At 47.2% G+C, this 16086-nt stretch overlaps 1 pseudogene; it reads left to right on the top strand.

The window, feature by feature from the left end:
* Positions 1 to 16086, top strand: part of LOC130258910 (zinc finger protein 721-like) — a 415188-nt pseudogene that overhangs the window by 38955 nt on the left and 360147 nt on the right.

Below are 16086 nucleotides of genomic sequence, written 5' to 3'. Positions count from 1 at the left end.
AGAGATGGGAGAGGGCTGGTGCGGCACTTACAGGGACTGAGAATTAAATTGGAGAGTGGGGGAACACTGGGAAAGAGTGGAGTGGATTGGGGCAATGGGAGAAGGTGGTGGTCTGGAACTGGACTGAAAAAGGACAAATAAATGACTGGGAGGGACTGGGAAGGCTCTGGGAGGGAGGGTGGAAGTCTGTGAGTGGAGTTAAAAGGACTGGGAGTGGACTGGCAATGGAATGGCTGTGGACTGAGAAGAATTGTGAGACTCTGGTGACACATGGCAGGACATGTAAGGACACTGGGAGACTGGGATGGACTGGAAGAGCCACCAGAGTCACTTGGGCTGAGGGAATAGGAGGCCCTGGGGATGGGCACAAGAAGGAATGACGTGTATCAGATGATTCCCAGGGAGGTTTTGAGGGCCTCCAGGGTCATTCCCAGGGCAGGGCCCAAGGGGACATGCTCTGCCCCATGCTCAGCTCTACAGTCCACAAGGAACAGGCTGGACAACTCGTAGTTGTGCCGGCAGCGCCTGTCCACTGCAGCCTGTCTGTGCTCCATCCATTCCGGGTTGCTGTTCCAGTACCTGGCAACCTTGTCCCCAAAGGAGGTGTCCCCACGTACAGCCCCACATCGCTGCTGAAGTGCAGGAACTGCTCCTGGTTGGAGATGTTCCTCTCCACCAACCTCACGTGGTCAGTGCCGTTAATGAAGTGACACTTGGACTCAACCATCTCCTGGAACAGCCCTGTGTGTGCAGTAAACAGGTCTGGGGATGCCCCCCCTGCAATCCCTCAGTAGCCACAAGCTCCAGGGCAAACTTGACTCTGCAGCCCAGTGCCCCACAGCCACCATGAGACCCTTCCTCCCGAGGTCCCAGTTCCTCTTTTACAGCCTTCTCTGCATTTTCCTCACCCTTTTCCACAACTGCCCAGTCGCCAGCCCCACAACATCTGTTTGGGGCTCCCACCTCCCTATATCCCTTTTTTTCCCCGTCTGTTCCCACCACTTCCATTCCCACCCCTCCCACTCACCCGAGAGCTCCACAACCCCAGCCAGGGGGGCTCCCAGTGGCACGAGTAGGGCCCCAGCTGCCACCATACGCCCCATGGCCAGCACCGGGCAGGATCTGACACCTCCCCCCTCCCAAAATTCCCCTGGTGCAGGGTGCAGGGGGGCAAGGGTGGGGCACAGGTAGAGTCCAGGTGAGGAGCTCTGGGAGCTGTGGAACTGCCTGGACAGTGAAGAGTCATCAGCAACTTCTGACTGGCTCAATTACTTTAGTGCCTTCACTGACTGGCGGGGGAGAGGCCTGAGAGTTGAGAGAAGTAATGGGAGGCATCCCGCCCCAAGCACCAGCACAGGAACAACAGATCTAGCCTGGGCACAGGGAGGGAATTTATTACCAACCAAATCACAGCAGGACAAGGAGAAGGGAGAGAAATCTCTCCAACCCCTTCCCCCCACCCAACAGGGATCACCAGGACCACGGATCACCAGGGCTCTGCCCAACAGGGATCACTGGGGAGCGTCCAACACCGATCCTCCCATGGGGGATGGAGCTGGAGCAGAGCACGAAGCTCTTCCCACACTTGGGGCACTCACAGGCTTCCCTTAGTGGTGCCTCCATTGCTGTCGGGTCAAGGTTGAGCTCTGTGAGAAGCTCTTCCCACACTCAGGACACTTGTAAGGCCTCTCCCCGCTGTGGATGCACCAAGTGAACAGTGAGGGCAGTTGAAGTCCTTCCTGCAGTCGGGGCAGCGGAAGGGCCTCTCCCCAGTGTGAATCCACTCATGTTTGAGGCAACTGGAGCTTGCCTGAAACCTCTTCCCACACTTGGGACATTTGTAGGGCCTCTCCCCAGTGTGGATGCGCTGGTGGACTCTCAGATCGGAGATGACCCCAAACCTCTTCCCACATTCCACACAGGTGTAGGGCCGTTCCCCTATGTGGATCACCTAGTGCTGCATCAGGTGGGAGATGTTTCTGAAACCCTTCCCACATTTCCCACACTCAAATGGCTTCTCCCCATTGTGGACCACCTGGTGCTGCTTTAGGTGGCCCTTCTGTCTGAAGCTCTCCCCACATTTCCCACACCCATAGGGCTTTTCCTCATTGTGGATCCCCTAGTGCTGGATCAGGTCACAGCTGTAGCTGAAACCCTTCCCACATTCCAAGCACTTGTGAGGCTTCTCCCCTCCATGAGGCTTCTTCGCCAGCTCTGAGCTCTGCCTGGATCTCCAGCCGCCTTCCTGGCTCAGGGAGGGTCTTTCCTCCTTGCAGCTCCCTGGGATGGATTTGCAGCCCCTCCTTGTGAGGGATCGCCGGGGCTTTTTCTCCTCCTCCATCTGTAAATGCCTTGGGAATGAAAAAGCCTGGTTTGGGAAAAAAAAACAAGAGGAGAGGGCCTTGGGCTGGGGGTTCCTCCTTGCCCAAGTTTAACTCAGAAAGACATTGGGCATATTGTGTGTATAAGAACCTCCAAAACACCAAGATTCAGCCCAAAAATCCTCCAAACATCACAACACAGATGAAAAACCCACCAAAAAACAAGATTTGGCCAAAACCCCCTCTAAAATAAAAAATATCCACAACATTTAGCCCAACAAAGCTCAAAACCAGCAAGATTGACCCCTGTAAAAATCATGGATTCGTCTCTTTGGTCACCTGCTGCATGTGATGAGGACAACACTCCTGGGGCTGGGGAAAGGCTGCAGATACAGGGAGGGGTGGAATGAATCTTGTGCTGCTTCCTGTTTCTGCTCCTCCTGTGTCCCTACTCTACCTCACATTCCTCTTTCTCCTACTATTCCTCCTTCTCCTGCACAATCCCACCTTTTCCTCCCATGTGCAGCATTTGACCATTTACATTGGAATTTTTTGTGTATATACGTGGGTGACTCTTAGTGATGGCAAAATTTCAGTATGGGTTTTTCAATGTTCACTAGGATGGATTTTTCAAAACTGGAAGAGGTTTAAAAGTGACACTTTAACAGATAAAATGTTAATAGAATATTGTTAATAAGAGGGAAAAAAAAAAAGCAGATTGTGGCGGGGGGGGGGGGGGGGGGGGGGGGCAGGGGGCACATATGAGTCATCCAATGGCTGCTCTGAAAGAAAAGCAGGGGTTCCAGACAGCCAGAAGACGAGCTTTAGAAATGCAAATTAACGTTCCTGGGGCAAAGTGTGGACAAAGTGCCAGGGTCTTCTCGCTTGGCAGAGGAATTGGGCTGATTCCCTCTGACCCTCACCCCAAGCTCTGCCTGCTTGCACAGATGGAATTTGCACAGCTAAAGGTAGAGCCCATAGTGAGGATATCAGACTGCAACAGAAATTGGTTAAGTTTCAAAGGGAAACAGCAAATGGGGAACATTGGTAAACTTTACTAAGAAAAGTGTGGCGGAATCATCCCTCTCCACACTCCAACATGTGCTGTCACTGGATGTATTAGAGCACTGGGGTGATTTGAAGAAGAAATCAGTTGGGAATATAAGTATCTGAGGATTTAGAGAAAAGTGGTCAATTGATGCAGCCCTGGCTGGAGGGAGTGCCCAAAAATGGGGGAAAGATAGAAAGACGCCAGACCAGCTACTGGGTACCTTAAAAAATTCATATGAGGAGACAGAAAATCCACCAATATTTTGAGTAGCATAATAAGATTAAAAACGAATTAAATATTATCATCTTTATTACTGTTATGATTAATATTCACACTATTATTATTGTTGTTGTTGCCATTATTATTATTACTGGTATTATTATGTACTAAAGAATATATTATCAGTCCTCCAAATAACAATAAATTGGCCGCCTCCAGCTCCTGACCCTCCTGCCAAGCAATCCACAGAAATGAAGGAGACATTTCACTGTGGGATGGGATCACATTACCTATCAACAGAAGGAGGAGGAGTTTGTGGAAAATTAAATTACTCAAACTGCTGTTTGCAAATAGAGGATAACTGAAAAGTGGTGAAACAGGTCACAAAGAAAAGAAGAAAGTAGATAATGTACTAGTCCAAACGGAGAAGGGGTGGGAATGGGACACGTATTCACGATTCCCTGGCAGACCATGGCTTAATCGAATGCTGTTCCTCCTCTGATGTGCTGCAGCAACTCTCATCTTTTTCCCATGCACAACACCTTGCAGCTCATTCAGCAGGTGAGCAAGGGGATGCAGGTGGCAGCCAGGCCTCCTGATCCAGAAACGGCTACAAAAGGACAGGGAGTGAGGGCACTGAGAATAATCCCAAAACCAAAGAGGAACCAGGAAGAAAAAACCAGAATCAATGAGTGAATCCGCTTGGAGATAGGGCCAGGGACTTGTACACGAGAAAGCAATAGCAGAAATCTTCAGTTTCAGAAAATGTTACTGACTGACAAGGACAGCTGCGAAGCCAAGATCCTGCTCAACTCCTGAATATCTAGGAAAAACAGTTAACAGAGCCGTGAAAATTGGATGTTATACCAAAGGAGGGGTGCTTATTAAGGAGGGCATGCAGCAAGCGGATCGGGAAGTCTGAACCTTCCAAGTTCCTCAGCCAGTGGGGAAAGGGGAGAGGGAGATGGAGCCCTGAAAATGAGGATAAAAAGGAGGCTGCGTTTTAGAGACCGCATGGCAAATGCCACATGGCCTCTCCCTCTGTTCATGAATAAAGTCACTGTTAAAGGATTCCTCTGTCTCCTTTGTGCACACTAACTTCTGGCCACGTGAATTTTCCCGCACAGCCCCGGGGCCTCTCTCAAACATCCCGTGCCGCCTCCATCTCCTGCCGGGGCTCCACGAGGGTCCCGGCTCCATCCCGGACTCACCCCCAGCTCCCACCGCTCTCAGCTTCTGCTCACCCCGAGCTCCCGGCGGTTCAGGGCAGCAGCGGTTCCTTGGCCCGATGTCCGGGCCGGGCCCAGTGCGGGAGCCCCTCCTCAGGCGAGGATTCCGAGAAATGGCGGAGCTCGGGGAAAGGGAGGGGAGACCGCGCTGTATGCAGAGCCCGCCTCTCGCTGCGATTGGGTGTTTCTGCCGTCACTCCTCGTTCTCGCGCGCTTATTGGGCAGAGCGGAGACAAGCCCGGCCTCGGGGCCAAAGGTGCCATTTTCGGAGTTTCTCTGCAGACCCGGGAGCGGCGGCAGTGGCGGGAGCCCTGAGAGGCGGCAGCGGAGCTCGGAGGCGGCCCCAGCGCAGGTGGGAGCCGAGTTTGGTTCTGCGGGGGCTCGTGGCTCGCTGCGGACGGAAGGGGCGGCAGGGGCCTCTGGCGGGTTCCTTGTGCCGTTCCCGGCCCTTATTGCCCCTAGGCCGAGTGCGCTGCGGGAGCGCCCGCCCGCGGTCTCCTTCCCGCCGGGGCCTCGGCAGGAGCCGCTGCCGAAGCAGCAACTCACCGGGCTCCGATCGGTGCCGCTCCCGGGCCCGCACCGCCATTCTTGAAATGGCGCCTTTGCTGCGGCACGATCGCCATGGGCGCGGCACCAGGACCGGGCTTGTCTCCCCTCTGCCCAGTCAGCGCGCGAAACCGAGGAGTGACAGCAGAATCAGCAAATAGCAGTGAGGGGCGGGCTCTGCACACGGCAGCAGACTTCCCTTCCTTTCCCCGAGCTCCGCCATTTCTCGGAAACCTCGCCTGAGGAGCGGCTCCCGCGTGGGCCTGGCCCGGGCATCGGGCCAAGGAACCGCTGCTGCCCTGAACCGCCGGGAGCTCGGGGTGAGCAGAAGCTGAGAGCGGTGGGAGCTGGGGGTGAGTCCGGGATGGAGCCGGGACCCACGTGGAGCCCCGGCAGGAGCCCTGGCCGGAGCAAAGGATGCCTGTGAGAGGTCAAAATCTCTCTGTCACTTCTCTCCTCACCCTGGGCAGGGAACAGAACACATAAGGAAAAGTTGGATGGTCTAGGTAAGTGTCGGGACAGTTGATCACGGGCACAACACTTGACTTTGGGAAATTAATTTAATTTATCAGACAAATGAGAGCGCGACAATCGCAGGTGTTAAAAATGAGAAACAAAAAGTCCCGGTATTCATTAAAATTTAGATTGCTTTTTATTGTATAGATGGAGCAATCAGCGCTGGGCAACGTGAGGGATCACTGCCCACTCCACGCTCCATTGAACCTTGGTTTGCAGCCTCTTTTTATTGTATGGTCTCTCGGTGTAGTCAATAATTTTTGGATTTTTTTCTGTCATAATTTTGCCAGGTAAGCAGTGGTGGTCGAATAAACATCTGTAAAGTGTGTGGGTGATAGTTGGGCTCATAGATAACCGTCTGGTTTTGGTAGATAAAACCGGCAAAAATCGGAAAGTCTGGCCTTTGTAGGCAGCATTGATCAAACAAAGGCAGGAATTCTGAGCTTGCAAAATCTATCAGACTATTGGAAAGTTTTGTTTTGCAAACTGGTAGTAGGTACAACTTACTTAGAAAATGTAATATTCATAACCAGGGGATTTGAAACAGAATGATTTAGTTGTTTTTTGTTTTTTTTCTATCTAGTGTCTATGCTTCGCTTCCGACCTTAGTATTCTGGTTTGTACAAATCTCAATACTTTTATGATTAATACCAATCTTTTATCAATTATCACAATTTCTCCACTTTTTTTTTTATCCCATTGATTTGTGTTTGGGCTTCAAATTTTTTCAGTACTTCCTGTACTAGATTTAATTCATTCACTGCCATTAGTTTGTTGTCTACTCAGGATCCATTGGTATTGTAGCAACTTGCATTCCTTGAACCACTGATTGGATTAGTCGAATAGACCATGGAACAAGACAAGGGATGAACAGTACTAATAATGCACACGTTAACATTAAACTTAGTTTTTTTCACTATGCTCTCCCTATTAGGTTATTCCACTAATCATTATTAAGCACTGAGTTCCAGTTTTGTATAGGTACATGGGCTGTTTGTTTAATTTCTTCCGCAATTTTAGTAATTACTTCACCATTATTATCAATTTCTAAGCAGCATTCAGAATTATTGAACTTCCTACACATTTTTCCTTCTTCAGCTAATAGATAGTCTAGGTTGATTTTCGTATACTGCTGCTTTAGCTTGGGTAAGTTGTTTAGCTATGAATTCCATTGCTCAGGCTGTTCAATTGGAAGTAATTTCTCTTACAGCTTGTAGTCTGATAATTCTATTTAGCAGATAGATTGGAATGTGTTAGCCCCAGCTCCCATCTTGAACCCAGGTCTGGTCCATAGTACTTGATAATTCGTTCTGGGGGCCATTCATTATCCTTTGAGATTTGTGTTCCCCTTGTGGCGGGGCTGCTTTTGTTTTGATACAAATTTTATACGAGGGAATTCCTAACACTCTATTACCTTTTTCTTTCGGTATTGTAAAAAACGCAGGCTGGATAATCCCTAGAGTACATGTCCCTCTCCATCTTTCTGGTAGGGTATTATAAGCTGTTTTCCCGCAGATCCAAAATATTTTGTCTGGGGCTTTCCAGCTTAGTTTAACTGATTTAGGTTGTTGCCAATAGATTCTTACACTTTATACTTCTTCGTATGGGTTGGCTCTATTCTTACTATACCAGCATAGTCCTGTAAAATTGTTCTTTATACAATTAACCTTACTTGATTTTCCCCAATATCCTTTTGGAGCTTCGGGCCACAAAGACTGACTGCATGTATTTGTAATCAGGATAGTCATAGAGGGGATGTGCCCCACATATTGGGTAAAGTTAGTTCCCTGATGTGTTATACATACTTCTCCTATTACCTCATGATTTAGAACTCACCCTTCGGGTCTGTTGACTCCCCTCAATATTTCCATTTGATTCCAATAACTGCTCTGGGTCTAATCCCTCCCGTCTCTGTGGCCATTGTTCAGTCATCTGCATTTCTCCACAGATCCAACAGTGAGTTAAGTCAGTTCAGCAGTAATTTCAGTAAGTAATTCAGTAGTAATTTCGTTCAGTAATTCCACAAATATATTCTTTCCTGAGATGGATAAGTCCCGTTCACTGAGTTGTGTTTCAATTTCTCGTACACATTAGAACTTCCCTCACGGTTTGTTCTTTTACCCTTGAACACTTTAGTAATATTCTTTATCAATTCATCCTTGTAGTGATCTTGCACTCCTCCCTGATCTGAATATCCCCACATACCTTCTTTTGTGAAGCAGAGGTGTTCTTCTCCTACTGGACATCTTCGCTATGCTGATGGAGCCCACCCTCCTTTTCCCAAATTGGTGGCTACTCAGTAACTTTTTCCCATAACAGTGCTGTTTTCTAAGTTGTGCTTATTATAGCAGGTCCAATTGATGTGTGTGGAAGGCAGGGGTGGATACCATGGTCTGCCATATCTAATTGCCTGGTAACACTTGGAATAAGCATTAGCACTGTTTCTTTTTATCGTAATTAGCAATAGGATGACTCCGATGATTATTTTCATCCCTCTGCCTCCCTCAAGGCGTATGGGGTTGCTACCAATAGCTGAGGCTTGTTTAATCTTCTCGGCAGCAGGGAGTATGTCCTGGGATCTCCCACTTTGTCTTCCTCTTTTGGTATAGTTTCTTAGTTTTGTCTCAGCCTTTAGCTTTAACATTCTAGAATGAGATACAGCAGTAACAGCATGGTATACCCAACCCTTTCTGGCACTCTTTTGCCAGTACCTCTGCTTTGGCTTCCTCTTTTTTTTCATGTTCTGTTCTCAAATAACTCCCACCAGTTATGATCATCAGTTTCAATTTTTTTTTTTTTTTTTTTTTTTTTTTTTTTTTTTTTTTCTTTGTGCTGATAGGGTTTTAAGTACCTTAACAGTTTCCTTACATTAATTTCTTTTACCTTGGACACATAATGCAAATAGGAGATACTCACCATAGGAATGACACCATCACGACTCAGTACAATATGGATACACTTTTTGCTAATTTTCAGGTAAATTATCTTTGATAATTCTCAGCTGTAGATTTTTACTCTTTCTTAGGTATTTTCCATTCAACAGGCACTAGAATTTCCCATTTTCAAAGCAGAATTATTATATAAGTTACAGGTTAAGGCCAGAATATGAGAACTTTCTGACTGAAACAATTCTAATCTTCTTGTTTGAAGAGGAAGTATCTTTACTCAGATGCAAAAGCTTAAAGTCAGCTGCTGGTGCTTTTGTTTGTATATGTAACAGGCAGGCTGCCCAAGCACTGAGGCTAAAGAAATTTGAAATAGTAGATAAATACACATAAACACTAAAAATGAGAATTTAACATCACTAATTTTTTGAAATTTTAACTACCGTACAAAAGCTGCTGAAGCGGCTTTCTTTTAAATTAGCCATCACAGTTTATATGTAGCAGGTGTGTTATGCTAATACAGCATCTCCTATTTCTTATTTTCTTACACACTGCCAATAGCAAGACATTTCAGAGAACTTTCTTAGTTTTAACTGCTGTTTTTTTTCAGAATTCTTCTTATAACGGTTTATTCCATGCAGCCTCACTTGGGACAGCTGCTGCTGACTTTTGTTTCAGCATTTTCTTTTTTATTGCATTAATTTGGTTTTCAGGATAAGCCAAGTCAGTTTGATGTGCTTACAGGGCACTAGATGCTACTGTGCTCTACACACACTCCTTTGTAAACATTAAAACATTTCAAGGAATCAGAGAATTTCAGAATGTGGCAGGTTGGAAGGAACCACAGTGGGTTATTTGGTCTTATCTCCCTGCTCAGGGAGGGTGTCCTTAGAACACATGGCACAGCACCTTTATTTACTTTTATCTGTGGTGTTGCACTCCAGAATACTTAACAAATTATTGCAAACCTTGCACAAAAGCCAGGACTGTTTTAGTCATAAAGCTGAAAGAGGTTAAAACCTCAGGAGAGGTTAGGTTGGAAATCAGGAAAACGTTTTCTACCCAGAGGGTAGTTGGACACTGAACAGGCTCCTTAGGGAAATGGTCACAGCACCAAGCCTGGCAGAGTTTAAGAAGTTTGCACAATTCCTTCAGCATGTGGTGGGAATGTTGGGGTGTCCTGTACAGAGATACAAGTTTGACTTAACTTTGATGTGTCCCTTCCAACTCAGTGCATTCTGTTCTCTTGTGATTTTTATGATTTACGATGTGCAGCATATTCCGGGTCCTGACTGGGCAGTTAGGATTCCAGCATTTGAGAAACACAACTATACACACACACATTTGATCTTTACTTGAATTATGGTGTATTTCTTAGAACTGACAGGCTGTAAAGAATTATTTCTTTTCTAGAAGTTTGATCCCAGCTCTTTAACTGTTTGCACACATAATTTTTTACATCTAGCATTTATACTTTTTATTACCTTGTGTATAATGGCAATAAGCACTACATTATTATTTTTTTTCTTAGCTTGTACACATTCCACAGTTTTCACTTAGTAAGTCAGATGGTTTAATACTATGAATAAAACCAAATACGTTTTTACTTACTTTAGGAGCCAGCAAGATATTTCTTTTTTACACTTTTGTTTCATTCTTAATTGTTACACTTTTAATGATAGAAACTTTGAATTCTTTTTTTTTTTTTTTGCCATTGTTATTACACACCTTACATCTTTTTGTAATACAAGGTCTTTTTATCCTTTTATTTACTATAAATCTTAACACTTTTTTTCACAGCAGAAACAGGCATCTTTAGCTTGCTCTTGGTATCTCGACTGTTTTAAGCCTTCAGTCCCTCTCCTCATCACTAAAACATGAATATTTAGAGAGAGATCGAGATTTGATCCTCCAAAATAGAGGTGTCAGGGGTGGGGCACGGTGCCAGAACCGCCAAAGAGCTTTTTGTTAGATCATTGCATGGATGGGCACACGCATCCCAAGGTGCTGGATAGGGATTGGGGATTGGGCAGGGGAATCGGCACGGGCTGTGCCAGCACAGGCGGGGAGGCCAGCGCAGCCCGGGCGACTGGGCAGCCAGGGCCACGGCCAGAGCAATTGGCGAAAAAGCCGCGGCACCTGGGATTGCGGCTGGGGAGGAGGTTTGGTTCTGGGACTGGGGAAACCCAATGCTAACAGGGTAAGCAATATTTTTAGAGGGTCTCAGCCCTTTCTGTTTGTTTGGTTTTTTTTTTCTTTTCTTGTTCTGTGTCTGGGTGTTCTGATATTTTAAAACCTTTTACCCTTAGGAGTTCTGTGTTTCCTTCCCAACACATGGCATATTCCCCGTTCTCTGCATTACTTGTTTTTTTCTGAATTTACAAATCAATTTAAGGGCTGGCAAATTTAAGCCTCCTGGGAAATATCTGCCTGTTAATTTATATCTGGCCTTTGCCTCCTTTTCACTAGTTTCTTTGGTAATTTGAATATCACATATCCTCCCCACAGCACAGAAAACTTTTCTAACAATACAATCTACCTTCTCAGAAAGTAAAGTCAAACTTTAAACTAGCAATTTAATTATATAATTTTTATTATATTATTATTATATATATTCTATTAATTATAATATAATTAATAATAAAAAAATACATTCATTCATTCACATTCATTCTATTTTATTTCTTTGTGGACGACAGGAACTTGGACCCTTTTGTGAGTCATTTGGACTTAAAATCTATTTTTACTTCAAGGGACTGTCTTGAGGTGTTTGTGCTCCCCTTGTGTTCCGCCTGGATCCTGTGTCTGCTTGGGTCAGGATGGGAAGTTTTGCCTCTACCTGGGCTGGGATGGGAAAAGCAGCTTTCCCTCTTCCCTCTGTGACTCGTGTGTTGCTCTCTCCTTTCCCCCCCACCCTGGTTCCCACCTCTGCCTGGGCTGGGATTGGGAGAAGAACCTAGCTTCTACCTGGACTGGGATGGGAAAAGCAGCCTCCCCTCACTCACTTTGTCCCTCACAGGATACCGGAACCACGGATAGAAGGACTCTGCTCTCACTTCATGGCAAAATCCACGTCTCATTCAGGCAAGCACACAGTCATCCCCACCAAACCAGACAATTACTTACAGCTTCCATGCTCCTGTCTGGGTCTTTGTGCACAAGAATTACAGGTGATTTTGCCACAATCTTCCAGGGAGCTCCTTCCTTGCTCAGTCTTTTTCGTGAGGTATGTCGTTGGGTCCCGAGAACCACAGACGAACCGGGGCCACATAAGTGGGATGCCTCCCCAAAATCGCAGTGCCTCTCAGGGCTCCAAAGACATCTCGGGTCTCGGCACCAAAATTATTATAAATGAGAAACAAAAGTCTCGATATTCAGCAAAATTTATATTGCTTTATTTTATATAGATACAGCAAGCAGCGCACTGGGGGTGAATGGGGGCCACTGCCCACTCCATGCTCCACCAAATTTTGGTTTGCAGCTCGCTTTTATAGCATGGTTTCTTTGTAGTCATTAATAATTGTTATTATTTTGAAGTCATAATTCTAGGAAGCAGTGGTGGTTTGTGGGATCTCTGGACGACGTGAAATCTCTAAAGAATTTGTCAAGTCCCATAGATAACCATCTGGTCTTGGTACATAAGAAATGGCAGAAGTCAGGAAGTCTGGTCTATGGCGGCACTTGATTACACAAAGGCAGGAAATCTGATTTTGCAGAATCTACTGGGCTGTATGAAAGCCTTGTTTTGCAAACTGTTAGTTAAACAGAATTATTAATCATATATTTTCCTTTCTTTAGTGTCATGCTTCATTTCAGACCTAAGTATTCTGATTTATACAAACCCCAATACTTTTATGATTAACACAAATGTTTTATCAATTATCACGTCAGTCAAATTTCAATCTGGCCACCTTTGAAACACACTGAGAAGGCTTTGATGGAAAACATTTCCTTTTGCTTAGTAAAAATCTCAACGTGGCTAGGGTTGAGACTTTAGGCAAAAATTTTCTGTTATATTTTAAAACAGACCTTTAATTAGTTTTAAACATTATAAACAGGAGTGGTAAGAAGTAGGTATTTTAGAAAACTATGCAATTGTATTTTGTCAGTGTCCTGGGGTGACATTAGAATGCTTTGTATCCCCAGTTGTGTGTGTGGTGTTCATGCCTAGAATTATGTTCGGTGCTTTCAGAATTGACTCTGAAAGTGAAGATTTGTTTTGTCTAGTTAGTTGGCGCCCCTCCCCCATCGGCTGCTCGCTGTTAGCTGCTGCTGCTGGCTGCTAGCTGCTTCACTGCCGCTCGCTGCTTAGCTTTGGTTTTTTTCTTATTAGTTAGTTTAGCTAGGAATAGCACCCGAACCTGCTCCGGACCTGACCTGGAAACATCAAGGAACCCCCAGAGTCTGCCTGTTTGTGACAAGCATTACGTGTTCTGCCCTCCCCGGTGCCTGAGACGTTCTGAGTCTGTACATCCTTTCAGACTGGTGAAAGAGTTTCTTTTGTCATCTGTGGCTGTTTTTTCTTGTGTTGGGGAGTGTTTTTTCCTTGTGTGTTTGCTAAATAAACAGGTTTTTTCCCCTTTTCCTCTGAGGAAATTCTTCCCGAACCCGGTGGTGGGGGGAGGAGTTGTGGGGGTTTGTTCTCTGGGGGGCTCCTTTTGGAGATTTTCCCCTAATTTGTCCTAAACCAGGACAGAGGTGCAGAGTTCCCAATGCACTGATGGCATCCCACATTGATATGCACCCTACTTTTGTATAGCTAACGATATTCATGGCTCTGTTAATTCTTTGTTGTTCTTCTTCTGGAATTTCATGAATTTAGCAGGACCGTGGCTGAGCAGCAGTCTGTGTGGTCCATTAATAACATTTTCTGAACCCGATGGCTTCTGCTAGTACACGTCCCTGGCCCTATCTCCAAGCGGATTCCCAGCATCTGTTTGTAAAGACACTTTCCAGTTCTTCCTTCCATGGGGATCCAGGCAGAGCCTCAGCTCCCAGCGTTCCCCACCTGCCCCCCGCCCCCCCTCCCCAGGCCCCAGCACCCCCTGCGAGGGGAATTTGAAGAGGTGGGAGGGGGCAGCGCCCAGGCCAAGCCCCCCCGCGCTGTCGTGGCGGGAGCGGCTGCAGTGGGGACCAAGTGTGGGCTGGAGCATCCAAGAGCCCAGCGTTGGCCCAGCCCGAGCTGCCCCAGCTCCATCCCTGCCCCTGCACTGGGATTCTGTGGGTTTGGGCAGAAGAGGGAGCTGGCAGTGGGTGCTGGGCCTGGGGGCAGCAGGACAAGGGAAGGAGAAGCAGGGTTGAAGAAGAAACTGATGAAACTATGCACGTGGGAGGAGAAGGTGGGATTGTGGAGGAGTAGGAGGAAGAGGAGAGATACAGGCAGAGTAGGAGGAGCAGAAACGGAAAGCAGCACACTATTGCACCCCTCCCTGTATTTGTAGCCTCTCCCCTGCTGTCCCAGGAGCGTTGCCTCCCCCAGATGCAGCAGGTTACAGGGGAGGGGGATCTACGATTGTCACAGACATAAATTTTGGTGTTTCTGATCTTTATTGGGCTAAATATTGGTGCTTTGCTTTTTGTGGGGTCTGAATCTTTGTGTTTTGGAAGGGATGCTGGCTAAATCTCTCTGTTTGCAGGGTTTTTCGTCTGTGTCTTGATGTTTGGAAGAGTTTTGGGCTGTATGTTGGTGTTTTGGTGGTTCTTACAGACACAAGATGCCCAATGATTTCCTGAGATGAACTTTGTCAAGGAGGAACCCCCCAGCCTAAGGTGCTCTCCTCTTGTTTTTTCCCTATACCAGGAATTTTCATTCCTAAGGCATGGGTGGATGGAGGACGAACAAAAGCCCCAGAGATCCTTCATAAGGAAGGGCTGCAAACCCAGCCCAAGGAGCTGTGAGGAGGAAAGACCCTCCCTGAGCGAGGAAAGCAGCCAGAGATCCAGGCGGAGCTCAGAGCTGGTGGAGAAGCCTCATGGAGGGGAGAAGCCCCACAAGTGCTTGGAATGTGGGAAGGGTTTCAGATGGAGCTCCCATCTGATTGAGCACCAGAGGATCCACACTGGGGAGAAGCCCTATGAGTGTGGGAAATGTGGGAAGGGATTCAGCCGTAGCTCAAATCTGAGCCAGCACCAGATGATCCATACTAGGGAACGGCCCTACGAATGTGAGGAATGTGGGAAGAGCTTCAGCTGGAGCTCCAGCCTGAGCCAACACCAGATGATTCACACTGGGGAACGTCCCTACAAGTGTGGGAAATGTGGGAAGAGTTTCAGGACAATATCTGATCTGATGCGGCACCAGGTGATCCACACAGGGGAACGGCCCTACACCTGCTTGGAATGTGGGAAGAGCTTTCAGGACAGCTCCACCCTGAGAAAACACCAGTGCATCCACACTGGGGAGAGGCCCTACGAGTGTCCTGTGTGTGGGAAGAGGTTTCAGACCAGCTCCGATTGCCTCAAACATGAGCGGATTCACACAGACGAGAGGCCCTTCCGCTGCCCCGACTGCGGGAAGGGATTCAAACGCAACTCCCATCTCACTGCCCACCGGCGCATCCACAGCGGTGAGAGGCCCTATGGGTGTGGGGAGTGCGGGAAGAGCTTCTTCAGCAGTTCTCACTTGACCCGACACCAACGGAGGCTCCACTAAGGAAAACCCTGTGAGTGCCCCGAGTGTGGGAAGAGCTTCGTGCTCTGCTCCAGCTCCATCCCCCATGGGAGGATCGGTGTTGGATGATCCCCAGTGACCCCTGTTGGGCAGAACCCTGGTGATCCGTGTCCCTGGTGATCCCTGTTGGGAAGACTCCTGGCTGGGGGGGCTCTATATCATCCTGTCTCCCTGTGGGCACCTCGATGAAGGCAGGGGCGGGAACATCCATTGGGATGCAAACCAACATTGGGAATTTCTTGTGTAGAGTGGATTTGTTGACTTTCAACCCCAGAAAATCTTCTGTGTTCAGTCCTGTCTTCTGGTGGCATCCAGGAATACTGAATGTTCTTGGAGGTCTTTTCCAGCCTCAGTGATTGCACCATTTTGATTTTACTAAATGTTGTCTTCCACAGGAAAATGGTGACAGACTGGGGAAAGACCAAGATTTTGGAGACAGTGAGGTGGAACCCATTCAAAAAATCTTCTTCCCTCCCCCCCAAGCATGTGGACAGCTGGCACAGACACAGAAATCCTTTTCTTCTGGACGTGATTTGCTTTTCATTTTTCTTCATCCCTTTAAAACATCCAACACTGGGATAAAATTAAAGACACTGAACTGAGACATGGGTGGGGACATGGGGGGACATCAACCTGGTGGGACACAGGG

This window comes from Oenanthe melanoleuca, chromosome 13 (assembly GCF_029582105.1).
Source record: "Oenanthe melanoleuca isolate GR-GAL-2019-014 chromosome 13, OMel1.0, whole genome shotgun sequence".
NCBI lineage: Eukaryota > Metazoa > Chordata > Aves > Passeriformes > Muscicapidae > Oenanthe > Oenanthe melanoleuca.
Note: the sequence above shows the minus strand (reverse complement) of the source record. Positions and strands in the feature narration are given on the sequence as shown.